The sequence below is a fragment of the Trachypithecus francoisi genome, unplaced genomic scaffold (assembly GCF_009764315.1).
Source record: "Trachypithecus francoisi isolate TF-2019V2 unplaced genomic scaffold, Tfra_2.0 Lachesis_group1, whole genome shotgun sequence".
NCBI lineage: Eukaryota > Metazoa > Chordata > Mammalia > Primates > Cercopithecidae > Trachypithecus > Trachypithecus francoisi.
Window position 1 is genome coordinate 5,487,457 of NW_022681454.1, and position 21,090 is coordinate 5,508,546.

The 21,090-nt window shown below is 45.5% G+C and overlaps 1 protein-coding gene across 5 annotated transcripts in view; it reads right to left on the reverse strand.

Moving 5' to 3' along the window:
- SORCS2 (sortilin related VPS10 domain containing receptor 2) overlaps positions 1 to 21,090 on the reverse strand; it is a 552,142-nt gene that overhangs the window by 323,679 nt on the left and 207,373 nt on the right. The window lies entirely within an intron of this gene.

Consider the following 21,090-nt stretch of genomic DNA (forward strand, 5'->3'; position numbering starts at 1 on the left):
CTGCACTTCCCCTCTACGGACAGCTCATGTCACTGAATGGACATCACCCGGTGACTTGTCTGCCTCCCTGCTAGAACGTGAGCCCCGTGGGGACAGAGGCTGTGTCTGCCTCATTCAACGTTGAATCTCCAGAGTCTAGGGTACACCCGGAATGTGCTGAGTGCTCAGAAAAACTCAGAAAAAAGGCAAGGAGGAAGGGAAGGTGGGTGGGGTGAGGAGGAGGAGGAAGAAGTGACAGCATAACTGGTAAGAGCCTCTGGCTGATGACACCTGACACAGGCCGAGTGCCTGGTAAGTGCTTCGTAAACATCTGATGAGCCAGACAACACCAGCCATGAAGCTCCACTGCCCCCAGGGCCCCTCTAGCCTTCTGCTGGCTCACTCTTATGTTTTCCTGTGGCATCAACTGAAAACTTGTTCTCCTTGGTGGGGCTGCCCCCCCTCACCCTTCACGCGCCCTGGGAGCCTTAGCTGCTCCATCCCTACTGGGACTGGCTCAGGGGCCTCCTCCTCTCACTCCCCATTGAATTGAAAAGGGCGACTCAGCTCTCTGCATCTTCTGCAGATGGGAGAGGAGGGAGAAGCCTGATGCAGGGACCACAAAGTGCATGCCTGGGCAAGCCGAGGCCCAGCAGGGTCAGAGATAGTGATGGGGCCAAGGGCCATGTTCCGGGAAGAGCAGGTCCCCCAGTCACCGAAGACCTCACAAAACACCTTTGCCCCATCTCAGCAGACCCGTTTTAAAGGTGGGAGAGGCCGGGCGCGGTGGCTCAAGCCTGTAATCCCAGCACTTTGGGAGGCCGAGATGGGCGGATCACGAGGTCAGGAGATCGAGACCATCCTGGCTAACACGGTGAAACCCCATCTCTACTAAAAAATACAAAAAACGAGCCGGGCGAGGTGGCGGGCGCCTGTAGTCCCAGCTACTCGGGAGGCTGAGGCAGGAGAATGGCGTAAACCTGGGAGGCGGAGCTTGCAGTGAGCTGCGATCCGGCCACTGCACTCCAGCCCGGGCGACAGAGCGAGACTCCGTCTCAAAAAAAATAAAAAAATAAAAAAATAAAAAAATAAAGGTGGGAGAACAGGATTAGAAACAGCAAAGGACTTGCCCAAGGTCACTCATACATGACAGAGCTGGGACTTCCGGAATTAGGGTGCCCATGCTTCTCCCAAACTCAGACAAACACTCGCTTTTACCCCCAAACTAACATCCGTAGCATAATAAAAATTGTTGCCTGTGTTAGTCCCTGTGCTAAGCAAACTCTATCCAGAGTGGCCCATGCAATCCTGCCAGCTCCCATTTTATGGACAGGAAAAGCAGGGCTCCAAGAGAGGCAGGACTTGGGCTTCCTGGCGCTGCCATCTCTTAGCCACTCCACAAGGACCCTTATAAAAACAGCAAGTCGAAAAGTCTAGCTCGCCCTCCATGCCACTCGGCCGCCGGCACCATCCCCAGATGCTGCTTGCCCTGTAAACAGGTTTATGGCTCCATCCTTCAGTGCTCACTCAAGCAAGGTTTACTACATAACAGAAAACAAAGACAGTTTCCTCGTGTTTCCCACCCCGGGGTAGGGGGAGGGGTGGGAGGTTTCATTAAAATGCAGCACATCTTCAGGGCAGAGTGTGACTTTAGCAGGAGACCCAGCTCTGCTCTTCTGCAGACCACAGGCAAAGGCATGGGTGGGTGTGTGTGCGTGTGTGTGAATGTGTCAGTGTGTCTGCACAAGTGTGAGTGTGTGTGCATGCATGTGTGTGCGTGTGTCTGTATCAGTGTACAAGCATGAGTGTGTGTGCATGCATGCATGTGTGTCTGAGAGCATGTACAAGTGTGAGTGCACAAGTGTGCATGCATGTGTGTGCTTGTGTGTGACTGTGTCCATATGCATGTCTCTGTGTGCACCCAAGTGTGAACGTGTGTCTGCATGTGTGTGTGCGCGCGCTTGTGCACATGCATGCACATGTCTAGGCATGTGTGTGTCAGTATGGAGGAGGAAGCATGTGTGTCTGCGTGAGTGTGCACGAGTGTGTGTATGCAGTGCACTCAGGATACCAGTGAGAGTGGGGGAACGCAAAGTCCTGAGTCCTGCCCCTGACTCAGCCCCTCCAGGAACACACGTGCTAGGACTTTACACTCAACTGTGTCCTGGAGGGCGAGGAGGGGGAGCTCAGTGGGCCAGGTACCCTATCGAATACCACGCCTCCTTTGCCCACTGGCTGAAGAAGCGTCTCCCTAAACCCTGCAATTTCCTCCTCCCTGTCTCCTCCAAACGCTGCAGCCAAATGTTTGCTCTAGTCCACAAGCCTAACTTATTGAAATCCCAGGCCTAACTCCTCATCACCTACAGAATAGAGTCCAGGCCCCTCTGGCCAGCACACGAGGCATCCTTAATACAACCCTGGCTAGATCACCAGTGCACTCCCCTGCCACCCTCCTCCCACCTCACGCTTTAGCCGCTCTAAACTCCTTAGGGTCCCTCCACGCCAGGCTGCCTCATGCCTCTGTGTTTCTTCACATCATGTTTCCCTTGTCTGCCTGAAAATTCCTATCCATCCTTCAAAGCCCAGTTCAGACATCATCTCTGAAATGCCCAATCGCCCTCTTCTGCAGGGCTCTCCACACTGGATGTTGGGCCCCTATCCATCCCTTCCTCGTTCTCAAGGTGGGTCAATCCTAAGCCCTGGAAAGTGCCTAGCACACAGGGGATGCTCAAGAATGTTTACAAAATTAGGTTATCGAGAAATGATTCTTCACATCTTGTGTTCAATCTTGGTGCCCCAGCCAGGCCTTCAACTGACAACTTCTAGCCACCATTCTAGGTGCCTTCACGCCTGTGTGCTCAACAGAAGAAATTCCTCCAAAACAGAGCCACATCCTAACGCTCAGAGCATGAGCATATTACCTTTCCTGGCCAATGGGACTTTGTAGGTCTGATTAAGGACCTAGAAATGGGAAATTATCCTAGATTATCCAGGTGGACCCAGTGTCACCCCATGGGTCCTTAAAAGGGAGAACCTTTTCTGGCTGTAGTCAGAGAACAATGTGGGACAACAAAAAAAAGAGTCAGAGGGAGGTGACGCTGCTGGCTTGGGAGGGAAGGCCTGAGCCATGGACGGCAGGCAGCCTCTGCATTCCAACTCTAGAAGCTGGAAAAGGCAAGAGAATGGATTCTTTCCCAGAGCTCTGGGAGAGAAATGACCCGGTCCACATCTTGACTGGAGTCCAGTGAGACCTGGTGGGGCTTGTGGCATCCAGAGCTGTAAGATGACACACCTGTGTTGCTTCAGGTCCTACGTCTGTGGTCATTTTTATAGCAGCCATGGAAAACAGGACATCCTGGCCACCAGCCTAGGCACTTACCAGGGCATGCCCCAAAACCCTGACAGTTCCCAGCCTCCAAGCCATTGCCCCGCTGCTCCCGCTTCCTAGACTGCCTTCCTCTGTTCCACTTGCCCTTCTCCGCCTGGAAAACTTCTATTCATCCCTCAGAAGCGACTTCCGAAGTCCCTCCTAGGGGAACCTATCCCAGCATGCCCAGGGGTAGGACGGGACTCCATGCCACCTGAGTGCAGCCAGGCCTTGCCATGTGCAACTGCGGGCTACCATCCTGGGTCCTCTGTTCTCCTGCTGGTTGGCAGGATCCTGGTTGGCTGGCCCCAGTGTTCTGTGCAGTCTGAATTGTTGATACCCAAAGCGGTGCGTGCATCCGTTCACGGGATTTACAGAGCAGCAAGCGTATCCGTGTCTTGCCTTGTCAAGCTTTCCTTTAGCTGCAGATATATTCACACAAGGAAAGGAGGCCGATCTCACATGTACTTACTACCTCTTCCCTAAATGGCCCTTGAGTCTCTACATCCTCCAGTAACATCAGCAACAGCCTCAGAGACAGGCCCTCCACACACCCAAAGCCACGCCAGAATCCCAGCACCCTGCAATCCGACATGCAGGAGGAAAAGGGCACACAGAAGAACTTACCCTAAGAATATAGAGACGTGGGGCAGCGTATGTACAAGGACACTCACCACAGCTCCCTTTACATCTCGGCGTTAGCGAATATCAGACATGACTCAGAGGTCTTAAAACACGGACTTGGTTAAGTAAACAACACCTCCTTCAGATGAGAGTACATTATACACCCATTAAAAAACAGCAGTTGTGGGTCAGGTGCAGTGGCTCACACCTGTAATCCCAGCACTTTGGGAGGCCAAGGCAGGCAGATTACCTGAGGTCGGGAGTTTGAGACCAGCCTGGCCAATATGGCGAAACCCCATCTCCACTAAAAATACAAAACTTAGCCAGGCATGGTGGTGGGCGCATATAGTTCCAGCTACTCAGGAGGCTGAGGCAGGGGAATCACTTGAACCCAGGAGGCGGAGGTTGCAGTGAGCCAAGATCACACCACTGAACTCCAGCTTGGGCAACCCAATGAGACTCTGTCTCAAAAAAAAAAAAAAAAAAGCGGTTGTGAAAATATGGAGGATCATAAGAAAACGTTTAATATATAATTCAATTGGAATTCAAAATGTATAAATCACTTATATACTTGCATCTTAAGACTAGTGAGACTATTCATCTCAAATATGAATAGTTTGAATCTCATGAAGTGGGGTTAACACAGGGGATTGTTTTCACGCCATATTTATGATGATCGCAAATTATAATTACAATATTTAAAGATGTGGCGGTTTTTGAAGGAGAATTTTTCTGGAGAGGAATTTGGCACTGCCCATATTAACAATCTTTAACTTTAAGAAGGTTAATAGCATTACCCAGTACCTTGGTTGGAGGAAATGGGAGGAGGTTATCACTGAAATTCACGCACAATGCCTGGTGGATGCGGATTCCACTCTGAAAGCCTCCGGGCTCATGGTGGTTCCGGAGCTTCTGCCAGGTGCAGAGAACACAAAAACCCACACCCTAGAGACATGGAGGTGCCTGCCATGGCAGGGACAGGATGGGGACTGTGGCAGAGGCCCTGGGAGAGCCCAGGGGTGGGGCAAGACAAAGCCCAGGTGGGAGGAGGGATCCAAAAGGGCTCCCATGGGGAAAGGACAGCTGCGCCCAGGGGGACAGGTGAAGCAGCAAGGGAGCTTGGGGAGACCCGGCAGGAGGAGCAAGACCTGCAGGGAGGGCCCCTGCCCCGGGGGTGGGGAGGGGCTGATGAGAAAACTCTGGAGGGAGAATCCTCAAGAGCTGAGAAGACCAACCCTGAGAGAGGATTCTCGGCTGAGCACAGGTGCAGAATCAAATCATCACCCTACATTTCAGGCTCCCCCTCCCCACTGAGCATCTGTCCCCCAGTTCTGAAAAAAGCATCTGAGACAATCCTACGGGCTGGGAAGCCGGCTGTGAGATCAGAATGCACAGGGTCGTCTGGATGGGCAGGGCTGTCACCCAGCCAGGGAGAGAAGCCAGAACCCCCTGCACACACTGTCAGAAAGCTAAATTCAGAACAAACGTTCTGGCTGGGGCAGAAGCTGCCAGCCTCACTCAGAAGAAGCTGAGACCCCTTTCTGCCCCAGTTTGCTTTCTCCCTGAGAACTAGCACCAGGGGGTGGCCATCGGTCTGCAGGAGCAAGGCCGAGTGAGCGGGATGCAGGGGGAGGAAAGGAGAGTGACACGCGGGTGGCACACAATGCCAGGGTGAACCCCAATGGGCTGCGACACACTCGGGGCAGCTCCTACAGCAGAAGCTGGGACTCAGGCCCAGCCAGAGTACAGAGCGGGCAGAGTGTCCCTACCACCTCCTGGGCCAGCAGCTGCAATTCTGTCATGCAGCCTAGGATTACAGAAGGATGGCTGGCATCTGCTACACAGACTTGATAGATCTTGGCAGGATACGTGCTAGGAATGGTGGGGGTGTGCTGGGCCAGGAGCAGACACAAAGAGCCATTGTGGCTGAGGCAGTGTTGAAAGCACTATGTACGGAGGGCAGCTTTAAGGGAAGGGAGGCTGTAGTGTCTGGGGACCGGAGTGAATCTTCTTCCAGGAAGTCTTCCCTGACTACCACTTCCTCTGCTCCAATGGAGTAGGGGTGTCTGAGGCTTCCTCGGTTCTTTCAGCCCCACTGTACAGTCATTACATGCCACTGTCATGGATTGGTTCCTTGTCTGTACTCCCTACTAAACTCTGAGTCTTAGATATCAGTTATCATAGCTCACTCCACCCCAGATCCTAAATGGATGGAGGGAGGAAAGGCAGGTAGGTGGATGGAGAGGTGGATGATGGGTGAATGGTTAAGATGATGGATGAGTGAATGAAGAAATGGATAGGTGGATGGACAGCATATGGATGGAAGAATGAGGAGGGAGAGAGGAACAAAGGTGGGAAGGGTGGATAGAAATGAGGAGAGAAGATAGAGGAATGGGAGGAAGGAAGAAAGCGTTGATGGTTGATCAGATAGGTGGACGGATACATGGGAAGAGGAAGCAAGAGAAGGAAGAAAGCAGAAGGAAAGAGAGGAAAGAGAAAAAGAAGGAACGTCAGTAGGTAGAGAAGCTAGAAGCAGTGACAGAGGGATCCTCGGAGCCAGGACCCCAGGGAGGGCAGGTATTAAAGTCAAGATGGAGGGAAGAGGCCGGGCGCAGTGGCTCACACCTACAATCCCAGCACTTTGGGAGGCCAAGGCGGGTGGATCACGAGATCAAGAGACAAAGACCCTCCTGGCCAACATGGTGAAACCCTGTCTCTAGTAAAAATACAAAAATTAGCTGGGCGTGGTGATGCACACCTGTAGTCCCAGCTACTCGGGAGGCTGAGGCAGCAGAATCACTTGAACCCAGGAGGCAGAGGTTGCAGTGAGTCGAGATCACACCACTACACTCCACCCCAGCGACAGAGTGAGACTCCGTCTCAAAAAAGAAAAAGGAAAAAAAAAAAAAAAAAAGGATGGAGACAAGAGGCTGCTGGGGCCGGGGACTAGGAACGCTGAGAAATTTCCTCAAATTCTCATGATTTCTCAGTCCCCTCAGATCTTGTCCCAGAACATTTTAAAGGCACCTCAAGGCCTCTCAGCCTAACCTCATCCAACCATTGATTCACAGTGAATTATTGATTGAACAGACGGTAACCCCGAAAGCTTTATAGTCAGGGCCTCTCTCTCGATCCCTATCTGCTGTGATTCTTGTTTAAATCAGACTCAGATCTCCATGGTGATGTCAAAGCAAACACTGAGGGAGACTGGCCTGGGAGCAAAAACGCAGCTGCTGAAAAGCCAACGGGACATTTGAAGGTCATGGGAGAAGGAAGGAAACAGACCTCTGACATCTACTCAGGGCCAGCGTTCTACACACATGATCTGCTGCCATCTTCATAAGAGCCCACGAGGTCTACAACGAGGTCTGAATGTTCAGGCTCATTTTACAGAGGAGGCTCAGAGAGGTCACCACGAAGGGAACTATGGAGCCAGAATGGAAACAAAGGCCTGTCTGTGTGCACAGAGGACTTTCCGTGCTTCTCATCACCTTAAGGGTACAGCTCCCCTTACAGTGTTAAGACTGTTTCTCTCTGAAGTCCCCCTCTTTCTGGAAGACCAAAGGACAAAGCATATAACCTCTTACATTTTCCCATCTGAAAACTGGCTATGAACTCTCAGCATTATCTACCAAGAACGGCCTAATCAGCAGGACAGCTCTTTGTTTGCTCCAACATTAGGGGACACAGAGAGGAATGTTGTGGTACCCAGGACAGCCCATAGGCTGGTAAGACACTCTGCAGAAGGCTTTGTCCATTTCAGCATGGTCACACCATGGGGATGTCCCCCAAGGCCATCACTGGCCTCTGCAGAGAAGGACTTTAATGCTTCTTGCTATCAGTGAGTGTCAGAGGGTGCTGCATTGCTGTTGGACTCCACTGCTCAAATTCCTCAGACTGCATTCACAACATATGTTAAAATTCTATACATTAAAAGACAGAAAAAACAAGGAGACTTTTGGTTCCAAAATAGTAGCATAGAAGCAACCTGGCTTCACTCTCACCTGCAGAAAACCAAAAACAAATATACAACACTGAGATGATCACCAGCAATATTTCAGAATGCAAATATGAAGATGAGACCGTTCCCAGAGCCACAGAGAAGTGAAAAGACTCAGAGCAGATGGTAAGAAAACCACGCTTCCACGTCCTTGATGCCTCTCTCCCCATCCTGCCTGGCATCGAGCCTGCAGAAAACGTACTGCCAACTCACTGTTTCTGCCCTGGAAAAAGTGGGATTGAGGTGGACAACCAGCTTCCCCATCATCTTGGGTTCTCTGGCGGGAGACTGTTCCGGCCGTGATCCACAGAAAACATTTCAAGTGCTGACGGGAGAAATATCCCTGAGGACATGAGGGACAAAGAAGGGAGGAAGGACTACCAAGTCCAGCCCTGAAGACTCTGCTCTGGAATTTGGCCAAAGGAGACTCCAAATCAGAGTGTCTGTTCAGCAGCACCATGGTGTTGGAGATTTATTCCACAGGTTCCCTGGGCATGAACCCCTAGCTACCATCCCCATACTACCCAGAAATCCCCTTTGATATCTCCCCCGTTTGGAAAGGGCAGCACTCCAGTCCTTTACTACAGCCAAGGAGAACCTGGGCTTAAGGCACCACTTAGAGTCAAAAAGGAGTCAGTGGCTTAGCTGTAAAGAATTTTTAACCAAAACAAGTCAGACAGAGAATACTATAATAAATAACGAATCCTTTAACGCAAAGACACTGACATACATCCACAAGAAACAATAGCAAACAGGGAACCATGATCTCCCAAAATGGACAAAGTAAGAAAACAGTAAGTGACTCCCGTGAGATGATATGTGAGCTCCCTGACCAAGAATTAAAAACTGCATTTTAAAGAAAACTTCAAGATAACACAGAAAAGCAATTCAGAAATTTATCAGAGTAATTTAACAAAGAGAAATCTTGGAACTGAGAAAAACACCTGTGGAACTGAAAATTTCACTAGAGGCTCTCAACAGCAGAATGGATCAAGCAGAGTAAAGAATCAGTGAGCCTAAAGACAGCCTATTTGAAAATATAGTCAGAGGAGAAAAAAGAAAAAAGAATAAAAAGGAACAAAGATCACCTGCAAATATAGAAAATTACCTCAAAGAGCAAATGTAAGGATTATTGGTGTTCAGGAGAAAGTAGAGGAAGAGCAAGAGGTAGGAATCTTATTCAAAGAAATAACAACAGAAAACGTTCCAAAACTTGAAAAAGATATAACTATCCAGGTACAGGAAGGTCAGAGAACACCAAACAGATTCATCCCAAATAAGACTGCCCCCAAGGCATATAATAATCGAACTCTCAAAGGTCAAGGACAAAGAGAGGATTTAAAAAGCAGCAAGAGAAAAGAAGCAAATAACCCATAAGAAGCGCCAATTCATCTGGCAACAGACTTATCAAAGGAAACCATACAGGCCAGGAGGGAGTGCAAAGACATTTTCAAAGTGCTAAAAGAAAAAAAAAAACTGTCATCCAAGGATACTTTAGTCAGCAAAGTTATCCTTCAAATATGAAAGACAGATACCGTCTTTTCTAGACAAACAAATGCCGAGGGAATTCACCACCACCACATCTGTCTTAGAAGGAAGGTTAAAGGGAGTTCTTCAACCTGAAAGGAAAAAAAACAAAACAAAACACTAGCATGCAAAAAATAAATAAAAAATAAAAAACACCCTGAAGGTTTAGAATCCATTGTTAAAATTAGGGACATGGACAAACCCAGAATACTCTAATACTGTAATTGTAATACACAATCCACTCATAACTCTAGTATGAAGCCCAGAAGATAAATCTATTAAAAACAGTAATAGCTACAACAACTTGCTAAGAAATAGGTAATACAGAAATATGTAAACTGAAATAACTAAAAGTAAAAATATGGGGGAGATGAGGATAAAGGGTATAATTTTTGTTTGTTTGTTTCTATTCTTTCTTTTCCTTGTGATCTAAATTATCATCACTTTAAAATAACATGCTATAAGATGTTTTTATAAGCCTCCTGATAACCACAATGCAAAAACCTATAATAGATTTAATAAAACAAGTATCAATAAATGTGAACATACTCCTAGAGAAAATCACTTAACCACAAAGAACAATAGTAAGAAAGGAAGAGGGGATAGACAAAATAAACAGTAAACAAGTGACAAAATGGCAGTAGTAAGTCCCTACTTATGAATAATAGTACTGAATGTAAATGACCTTGATTTTCCAATGAAAAGGCATAGAGTGGCTGAATAGATAAAGAAACAAATCTCAACTATATCATGCCTACAAGAAACCAGCTTCACCTATGACACATAGACTGAAAGTGATGGGCTGGAAAAAGTTATTCCATGCAACTTGAAACCAAAAAAGAGCAGGAGTAGCTCTATTTATATCCAATAAAACAGGCTGCAAATCAAAGGCTATAAAAAGAGACAAAGCAGGTCACTATATAATGATAAAGGGGTCAATGCAGCATGAGGATGTGACAATTCTAAATACCTATGCCCTCAATACAAATCTTCCAAGTCTATAAAGCAAACATTAATAAATCTAAAAAAAGAGATAGACTGAAATACAATAACAGTAAGAGACTTTAACACTCCTCTCTCAGTTATGAACAGTTATGGACAGATCATCCAGACAGAAAATCAACAAAGGAACATCAGAGTTAAACTACACACTAGGCGTAATAGGCCTAACTGGCATTTAGGGAACATTTCACCCAAATGCTATAGAATTCATCAGCACATAGAGCATTCTCCAGAATAGACCATATCTTAGGTCACAAAACAGATCTGAACAAATTTTTAAAAGTAGAAATCATATTAAGTATCTTTTCTGACCACAAATAAATAGAACTAGAAATCAATTACAAGAAGAATCTCAGAAACTCCACAAACACATGGAAATTAAACAACATGCTCCTGAATGGCCAATGAGTCAATAAAGAAATTGAGAAAGAAATTATAAAATTTCTTGAAACAAACTGAAACTGAAACACAACACAGCAAAATCTATGGGACACAGCAAAGGAAGTACTAAGAGGAAAGTTTATAGCAATAAACATCTATTTCACAAAAGAGAAAATATTTAAATAAACAGCCTAATGATATGCCTCAAGGAACTAGAAAAAAACATATCAAATCCAAAATTAATAGAAAGAAAGAAATAATAATTATCAGAGCAGAAATAAATGAAATTGAGACCAAAAAACTCTACAGAAAATCAACAAAATGAAAAGTTGGTCTTTTGAAAAGATAAAATCAACAAACTAGACTAAGAAAAGAAGAAAGAAAACTCCAAATAAATAAAATCAGAAATGGAAAAGAGACATAACAACTGAGACCACAGGAATACAAAGAGTTACGAGGACTAGTATGAACAACTATATGCCAACAAATTGAAAAACCTGGAAGAAATGGATAAATTCTTGGACACATACAACCCACCAAGATTGAACCATGAGAAAACAGAAAACCTCAATAAATCAACAATTAGTAATGAGATCAAAGCTGTCATAAAGTCTCCTATCCAAAAAAAAAACAAGCCTAGGACCCAGTGGTTTCACCACTGAATTCTACCAAACATTTAAAGAAGAACTGATACCAATCCTATTCAAACTGCTCAAAAATAACTGAAGAGGAGGCAATACTTCCAAACTCATTCTCTGAAGCCAGCATTGCCCTGATATCAAAACCAGACAAGGACACAACAAAAAAAACTACAGGCCAATATCACTGATGAATAATGATCCAAAAATCCTCAACATAATGCTAGCAAACTGAATCCAACAACACATCACAAAGATAATACACCACGATCAAGTGGATTTTATACCAAGCATGCAATGATGGTTTAACATATGCAAATCAATAAATGTGATACATCACATACAAACTAGGCATAGAAGGAATATACTTCAAAATATTAAAGCCATATACAACAAACCCACAGCCAACATTATACTGAATGGGGAAAAGTTGGAAGTATTTCCTCTAAGAACTGGAGCAAGACCAAGATGCTCACTTTCACCACTCCTATTCAATATAGTACTGGAAGTCTTGGCCACAGCAATCAGCCAAGAGAAAGAAATGAAAGGCATCCAAATTGGAAAAGAAGAAGTAAAATTATCCCTGTTGACTCATGACATGATCTTATAGCTGGAAAAGCTAAAGACTCCATGAAAAAACAGATTTGATAAATGAAAGTTAAAATAAAGACTAAAGACTAGTATCTTTTTATTTTAGTTTTTATTTTAAAAACTAAAGACTCCATGAAAAAACAGATTTGATAAATGATAAAATAAAGTTGCAGGATACAAAGTCAATGAACAAAAATCAGCTGTATTTCTTTACACCAATAATGATCTAGCTAAGAATGAAATCAAGAAGGCAATCCCATTTAAAATTGCTACCAGAAAAATACCTACAAATAAATTTAACCAAGGAAGTGAAAGCTCTCTACAAGGAAAACTACAAAATACCTCTTTAGAAATTGTAGATGACACAAATGAAAACACATTTCATACTTATGGATTAGAAGAATTAATACTGTTAAAATGACCATACATTCCAAAGCAATCTACAGGTTCAATGCAATTCCTAACAAAATATCAACATCATTTTTCACAGAATTAGAACAAATAACCCTAAATTCAAATGGAACCCAAAAAGAGCCCACATAGCAAAAGAAATCCTAAGCAAGAAGAACAAAGCTGGAGGCACCACGTTACCTGACTTCAAATTATATTACAAGGCTACAGTAAACAAAACAGCATGGTACTGTTATAAAAATAGACACATAAACCAATGGAACAGAATGTAGAACCCAGAAATAAAGCCACATATTTACAGCCAACTCATCTTTGCCAAAACTGACAAAAACATAACTAGGAAAAATACACACTCTTCAATAAATGTTGCTGGGAAAATTGAATTGTCCTGTGCAGAAGAATAAAAATGGACCCCGATCTCTCACCACATACAAAAATCAACTCAAGATGGATTAAAGATTTTAATGTAATGTCCAAAACTATAAAAATGCTAGAAGAAAACCTAGGGAAAGCCCTTCTGAATATTTGTCTAGGCAAAGAATTTATTACTCAGACCACAAAAGCACAGGCAAATAAAACAAAAATAGGCAAATAGGCCTTAATTAAACTAAAAAACTTCCACACAGCAAAAGAAATAACCAACAGTGTGAACAGACAACCTACAGAATGGGAGAAAATATTTGCAAACTATTCATCCAACAGGGGATTAATATCTAGACTTTATAAGGAACTCAAACAACTCAACAACAACAACAACAAAAACCAAATAATCATATTTAAAAGTGAGCAAAGGACACAAATAGACATTTTTCAAAAGAAGACATACACATGGTCGATGGGCAGATGAAAAAATGCTCAACATCACCAATCATCAGAGAAATGCAAATTAGATCCACAATAAGATATCATCTTACACCAGTCAGAAGGGTATTCATAAAAAGACAAAAAATAACAGATGTTGGTGAGGATATTGAACAGTGCAACTCTTGTACACTGTTCATGGAAATATAAGTTAGTACAGCCTCTATGGAAAACTGTTTAGAGATTGCTCAAATACCTAAAAGTAGAATTACCATTAGATCCAGCAATCTCACTACTAGGTACCTACCCAGAGGAAAAGGGAAAAGAAATTAGGATATCAAAAAGATACCTGTACTCATGTTTATCGCAGCACTATTCACAATAGGAAAGATGTGGAATCAACTCAAGTGTCTATCAGTGGATTACTGGATAAAGAAAATGTGGCATATATACATAATGGAAGACTACTCAGCCATGAACATGAATGAGATCATGTCTTCTGCAGCAACATAAATAGAAATGGAGGTTGTCATCTTAAGTGAAACAAGGCAGACCCAGAAAGATAAATACCACATGTCCTCATTCATAAATGGGTACTAAAAAATATATACATATGGAGGCAGAGAGAATGACAGACAGTGGAGACTTGGAATTGTAAAGGGGTACGGAGGGATATCCAAAATTACTTCATATGTGCAGTGCACAGTATTCGGGTGATGAATACTCTAAAAGCCCTGACTTCACCATTATGCAATCTACACATGTAACAAAACTGTACTTGTACCTCATAAATTTATATAAACAAAAATAATATTTAAATAAAAATCAAAGATTACAGAATTAAATGAGACTGAGAAATGTTGTATAACCTTCTCCTGGAGAAGTATAACGTGTATTAGTGTATCAGAGACCTTAACAAATCCTACTGTAAGTAAATCTGAAACTTTCTCCCCTAAAATATATTTATCAAATATGACCACACAATATGTATTTTCTGGAAACAGTGATTTCTTGAAATACTTTAAATTACCATTCAGGAAGCATTCCCTTCCCTCCACCCCACCAACCTCCTCAAACTGTACTCCCCTCCACCGCCCCACCGATGTTGAACCTGACCATGGCTGTGGCAAATGGAACCCTAGCAAATATGATGTGAGCAGAAGTCTTAAAATGTGCTTGTGTGGTTGAGCTTGGCTCCTGAGCTCTGGTGTTTGGCATGAGAAGAACATGTCCTGGTGGCCTATGTCCTGTTCCTGTCAACTTGGGTCCAAGCACAAACAGATATGAAGCAGACCCAAGCCCACCAACCAGCAGCCTGAACACCCAACCAAACCTTGACCAAAGCAACCAAACCACAGTCAACATAGGGCTGTGAGAATAAATGCTGACACAGCATTATGGTTATAATAGCCGACTAATACACCACCCGTCAGAATTGCTATTCGAACAATTGCACTTTGAGACATAAATGTGGCATGGTAAAACATTCTTAGGAGGAAACCTTCTTAGAAGGTGTCGGGAAAGAATGAACGGTACCTGGCAGGAGTTCAAGACACATTTGGAGGGCATTATCTTAAAAGTAAGGGGCCTGGAAATGACATAGGCTTTTTAGAGTGGAGAGGTAGGGGTCAAGAAAAAGTTAAGCAACCCAAGTGTAAAAAGACAGGCATGAGATATGAGCAGATGAGTCACAGAGGAGGAGAACCAAAAAGTCAACAAACAAAACTATGTTCCATCTTTCCAGGTATCAGGAAGATGCAAAATAGCAAGATTAAGCTGTAATCTCACACCCACTTGAGTGCAAACATGGAAAGTCTGATAACTCTAAGGTGTGGAGCAGTGAGTCACCTCACGGATAAGTTAGCAATAGGTAGAGAAAAAGGAAGTTGTGCACACACCTTCCACCCTATCCAAGCATCTGACTGGAGACATGTTCACAGATGCTTGCTGCAGCCCTGATTGGAGTGGCAAAAATCTCAGGATAGAAATCCTAGCACTCCCACAGCAGGGGAAAATGTAAATCAAATACATTACATGTGCTACATGGACAAATTACCCACACAAAGTTGGGCAGATAAAGCAAACTTCAAAAGGCAAAGTAATGTCATTCTTTGCAAAACAAGCTAAGCAGTAGAACATATTGATTGCAGGTAGACATACATATATACATACAGACGACAATCAAGATAAATTATGATTTGTATATTGTGTTTTATGTTTTTAATACAAAAGGGGGATGATCCACACCAATTTCAGGGTAGAGGTTACTTCCAGGTGGGTGGTGAGGATGGGTGTGAGAGGATGGAGGAGAGAGGTGAACTTCATCAGAATCTATCTTAGTGTATTTCTTTGAGAGAGAGCGATTCGAAACATATATGGAAAAAATTGACATCGATGACAGCTAGATTACAGGCATTGAGCTGGACTGGGCTTTGGTGTGGTGAAAACTGAGGCCCTAAATTTCAGTGGCACCCACATTATTCCTGCTCACCATCCACTGGCCCGCACTAATCATGCGACCCCAAACTAACCACAAGGGAGACTGGGGCGAAGGGAATTATGGATTATTTAGTGAACACTCACTTGGCTCTCTTTCGTGGGTACCTGGGCATGTGTCCTACCATGGTCTGTACTTTTCAGGATATGTTCAAGATTTATTAATTAAAGTAAAGATAAAGAAAAAGAATCACTTACTATCCCTAACAAAAAGGAGAGGATTCAACCAAGTCATCCTATAGAAAAGCTGGGACTAGTTCCACTCCCAATTGTCCTGAGACTGCCCCTGGATGAAGGTACTGCTTGAAGTCAAATGCACCCAGGGAAGTGGTAGGGTTGGCCCAGCATTAATGTGGTCCTGGTTCAGGGATGGCACATGAACAGAATCCCCTGGTCTATAGGACTGTCCCCCTGTTTCAAATCCACTCTGCCCAACAGCTGTGCTCAGTGTGAAGCAAGGGTGATCCCTGAGGCTGCATCACAGCAGGAGGCAGGGCACAGGGAGCAGCCCAAGGTAAGCTTTCTCTCTAGCTTAGAATGCTTGCAGAACCCTCTTCCTCCTCCTGACAGAATAAGAGCCAACTCTAATTTCCTGGCTTCCACATCCCCTAAGATGACCTTGTAAATGTAAAGGGTCTTCTAGGTCTCAGCAGTGTTTCCCAAAAACCACACCACCATCCATCCTTTCTTCCATTCACCCATCCATCTGTCCATCCATCCACCCACCCATCCATCCACATATCCATCTGTTCATCTATCTATCCATCAATCCATTCATCCATCTGTCCATCTATCAGTCCATCCATTTATCCATCCATTCATCTGCTCACGTATCCATTCATTCATCCATCCATCAGTCCATTCATTCATCTGTCCATCTGTCTGTCCATCCATCCATCTGTCCATCATTTCATCTATTCGTCTATCAATCCATTCATCCATCTGTCCATTCATCCATCCATGCTTCCATTCATCTATCCATCTATCTACCCATTCATCCATCTGTCCATCCATCATCCATCCATTAATCTATCCATCTATTCTTCCATCATTCATCCATCTGTCCATCCATCCACCTGCCCATCCATCCACGCATCCATTCTTCCATCCATCTATCAATCCTTTCATCCATCTGTCCATCCATCCATCCATCCATTCATCTATCTATCAATCCATTCATACATTTGTCCATCCATCCATCCATCCATCCATCCATCCATCCATCAATCCATTCATCCAATGCCCACCATGTATCTCCTGTGCCAGATCTGAGTTTGGTTCCAGGGATCTGGTGATCAATAAGATAAATCTGGCAGGTCTCCATGCTCACATCCTCAACCAGCCTATGTTCTAGGGGGAGTGGTGGTGGGGGGGAAAAACCATAAACAGGAACTCCCACACTTCAATGAAAGAGGTTATGAAGAATGCCTAGGGGCCTCTTTGCACTGAGTAGTGAGGGAAGCTTCTTTGAAGAAAAGAGGTTTATGGGGACACTGAATGGGGGGCAGGATCCAGTACCTGGCGTTGGTGCCACGTGCACTCCAGGCAGCAGCCACAGTATGCAAAGACCCTTACAGGGACTGAGCTCCGGGTAGTCCAGGGTCAGCCAAGAGGCTACTGTCACTGGACACTGAACAGTAAGAGGTGGAGTGGGAGGAGCTGAGATTGGGGATGGGGTAGGAGCCAGGGGTGGGGTTTTTGCAGGGGGTATGGCTTGTATGTTATTTCAAGTACCCTGGAAGGATTTTAAACCTCGGTCCTAACCAGCCCAACTTCTGGCTACTTGAAGTGTGGTCCCCAGACCAGCAGCAAGGGCAGCACTCGGGAGCTTGTTAGAAATTCAAAGTCTTGGGCCACCCTGGAAACCGGTGGAATCTGACCACGTGCTCCTTGCAGGAAGATCCCGGGAGCCCCGAGTGCCTCTGGAGCCTGAGAAGTACTGCACTAGATCTGCTGTTCCCGTGCTCCTCCCCCAGGGTAAACCTCTGAGAGGACCTACCCTGAACCCACACCTTCCCTGGCTGGCCCAAGCTGCAGCACTTTTTAAGGGCTTTTCTAAGTGACTTCTTTGTGCCTCTGCTAAGACCCCACAGTCTACACATCGGGTTTTGCTCAACCCTCTGTGGCTTCTGTGGCTTGTGTGAGCGAGACGATGTGGAGGAGCATGCCCTGCACACTTCACACCCTGATGCCAACTAGGGGCTTTCCAGGGAAGAACGGTGCTCCCCTCCTCACCCCCAGCCTTTTGCACTGATTCAAGGGGGCCCAGGATTGAGCAGAAGACCCCCATCACCACCACAAGAAGAAAGGGCAGAGCACTGAACCATCATGGAAGCCAGGAGGGGGTGCCGCTGACACAGGGCCGGATAAATGCAGGACAATTAAAAACACATTCAGCTTAGATTTCAGAGAGCCACTTCCAGAATGAAAACACCGTACCTGTCACAGTGTATCTGTTGCAATTACACAGAAGGATTCTTAGGAGACGCAGTGCACATTCATTAATTGTGCCTTTAATAGCCCTATTTAATATGTGCTCTCCAGACGAGGGCACCGCCAGCCTTCCATCCACAGGGGCCTGAATCGCAGACACAGGGCGGGGGCGGGAGGAGGCCAATGGTAAGCTCTCAACTCTCAACACCAACTTCCTGCATGAGTCCCAAAACAGAGGGTGAGGACAGGAGCAGGTAATGTGCAAAGGAGAAAATGTAAGTAGTAATTAACACAGAAAACTGCTCCTCCTCACTAGGAAACAAAAAAAATGCAAATTAAAGCAATGATGCGTCCCCTTCCTGCCCTCGGCTCCTCCTGTCAAATGAGCAAGAGTCAGAAAAGTCACTGGCAGGACGCAGAGCACTGCCTGGGTGGGAATACACATTCCTCTTGAGGAAGAATTGAATGCCACCGCACACCAGCTGTAAATCCACTCACACTCCCTGGTTCAGTCATGTAACTGATTCATCCCAGGGAACAAAATGAAAAGGAAAACTACCTGCTTAAATTTTTTATGGCAGCATCAATAAGGGGACAGCTAAGTATTAGAGTGAACCAACTCCAGGGGCTCATACCAGCCATAAAAGAAATGACGACGCAGACCCTGTCACTACATGGAAAAACGAGAAACATATTTTATAAATGATAAAAAAATAAAAGCCTGCATTCTGTGTCCCTACCTATATAAATATGTTAGCATCAGAAAAGATAATATAAACAAAGAAAGCAACGGCTCCGATGGGTAGGGATGTGGATGAACTTTGGTGAGATGACTAATGTCTCTGCATGCATTTTTAATAAAGGCAAAGAAACATCTGGTGATGAGAGATGGTGATGAGAAGGGAACACGGAAAATTAAAATCTGTCAATTTGCTTCAGAGAAAAACTGAATTCAGATCATTACCGTTCTAGGGACATTTCACACATTTCCTCATTCAGTTCTCACAACTTCCCCTCAGGGGCATCTTATCCCCATTTAACAGATATGGACGGAGGCTCTCAGGAGGAGAAGGAAGCCCCCACCACCCGGCCCTTGGAGCAGCTGTGAGTGGGTGGTTTGGCCTCTCTGCTGCCACCTGCTTCTGAGGAATCCTGTCTGGAGCCTGTAAGTGAGGGGTCTTGGGTCCCATGCCAGAAAGCCAGACAGCCAGTCCCACCCCATCCCCACCGCACAAGGAGCAACTCTGTCGTATAAGTGCAGATCACACCGGGAAAGATCGCTCCCTGTTCAGACAGTCTTATTGCCTCCAAGTCCAGCCACACTGAGAGGCTGCAGTGAGGGGAGGGAAGCAGGTGCTCTGGAAACTTCTGAGGTGGGTGGCCCCAGGCAGATCCCTCCATGCCAAGGAGGGCTGCAGCCCAGTGCTTGACAGCCATGCTGGAGTCGGGGTGAATCAGGTAACTGAGGGCCTTTGCTGGAAGGAGGAGAAGACTTGACCATCTCCATCTGCTTTGTCACCGAGGAACCCACCCTGAGACCCCCTGCCCAGCAGCGAGGGCATCCTCCCTGGGCCTTCCCTGTCCAGGAGTGTTGGTCCCAAAACCGGCCTTGGAACTTACATTTCCAAAGAGCAGCAGTGAGATTTCACAGGGCCCACAGAGCTTACAGTTTTCTGCTCTTGTGTGGAAGTAGGGAACGCCGCCTTGCCCAGCACTGGAGGAACGAGACATTTTCAAAGCAACCCACCAGTACATAAAGCAACGGGGGGCCGTGGGAGGGAACATCCGTCCTCTACACAGGGACGCTGCCCATCACTCGCCCCCTGCTTTCTGGTGGTGACGATGGAACTATAGGAGACCAGTGGGTCTGGGAGGTGAAGCCACACTGAGAGGAGCTTCTAGGAAATGTGTTTCTGCTGGGGAGCAGGTGAGGACCACTCAGGGGACTGTGAGGGTCTTAACCCCTGAGCTTGGCCTCATTAGCAGCACAGATGACCAGGCCCGTGGGCTCCAGGTGATGTCATTCCTTCAACAGCAAAGAAAGAACCCAACTCGAGACACCGTTTCAATAACTTCCCAGCGCATCGCAGAAATCCCTCAGTAAGAACCAACAGAATGAATAACCAAACCCCTTAGCTAAAAGCAAAGCCAAAATGGAAAATAAACCAACTCAAGGTCCTGATCAGCAGGGACAGGCATCTTTTTATGGATTTCAAATAGAAAAATGAATGATTACTTGAGAAACATATGTTGGAAAGCAAAACGGTTGGTTTCACACCCAGCGAACATGGAGGCGGTAATCGGTGCATACAAGAAAGAGAATCTTTTGCGGGAGAAAAGCTTTGAAACCACAGCCCAGAGGCTGAGAACCATCTGTACCCTTCCTGGGTGAGTGGATGTAAATATTGAAGAGGATGATAACCAAAATGGGTTCTCAAAACCTCCTTCTTCCTCATCTCATTTAAAACATCCAAGGGGCAACCTAATGTTCCTGGGCTGGATTCACATTTCACGCATAAAGAGATATCCCCCATCGCCAGCGGCTTATTTATTTACCAAGCTCTTTGGCTAAGCCTGGAAGAAAGAAAAGTGTCCAAACAATGAGCACAATCAGAGCCTTTGGTGGACTCCAGGAGCTGCGTGTGAAGTTCTGAGCACAAGCAAAGGGAAATTGTGCACTGACCTGAATTCACAATGCAAACCCTCCTCCTCCGGGGAGGAAAGAAAGGAAGCGGGGAGAAAAACAGAAAGAAAGGAGAAGAAAGCCAAGATGCTTTCTGAGCAGTTGTCTATTCTGCAGTGCAATTTATACCCACTGCCCAAACTGTGAAGCTACTTTC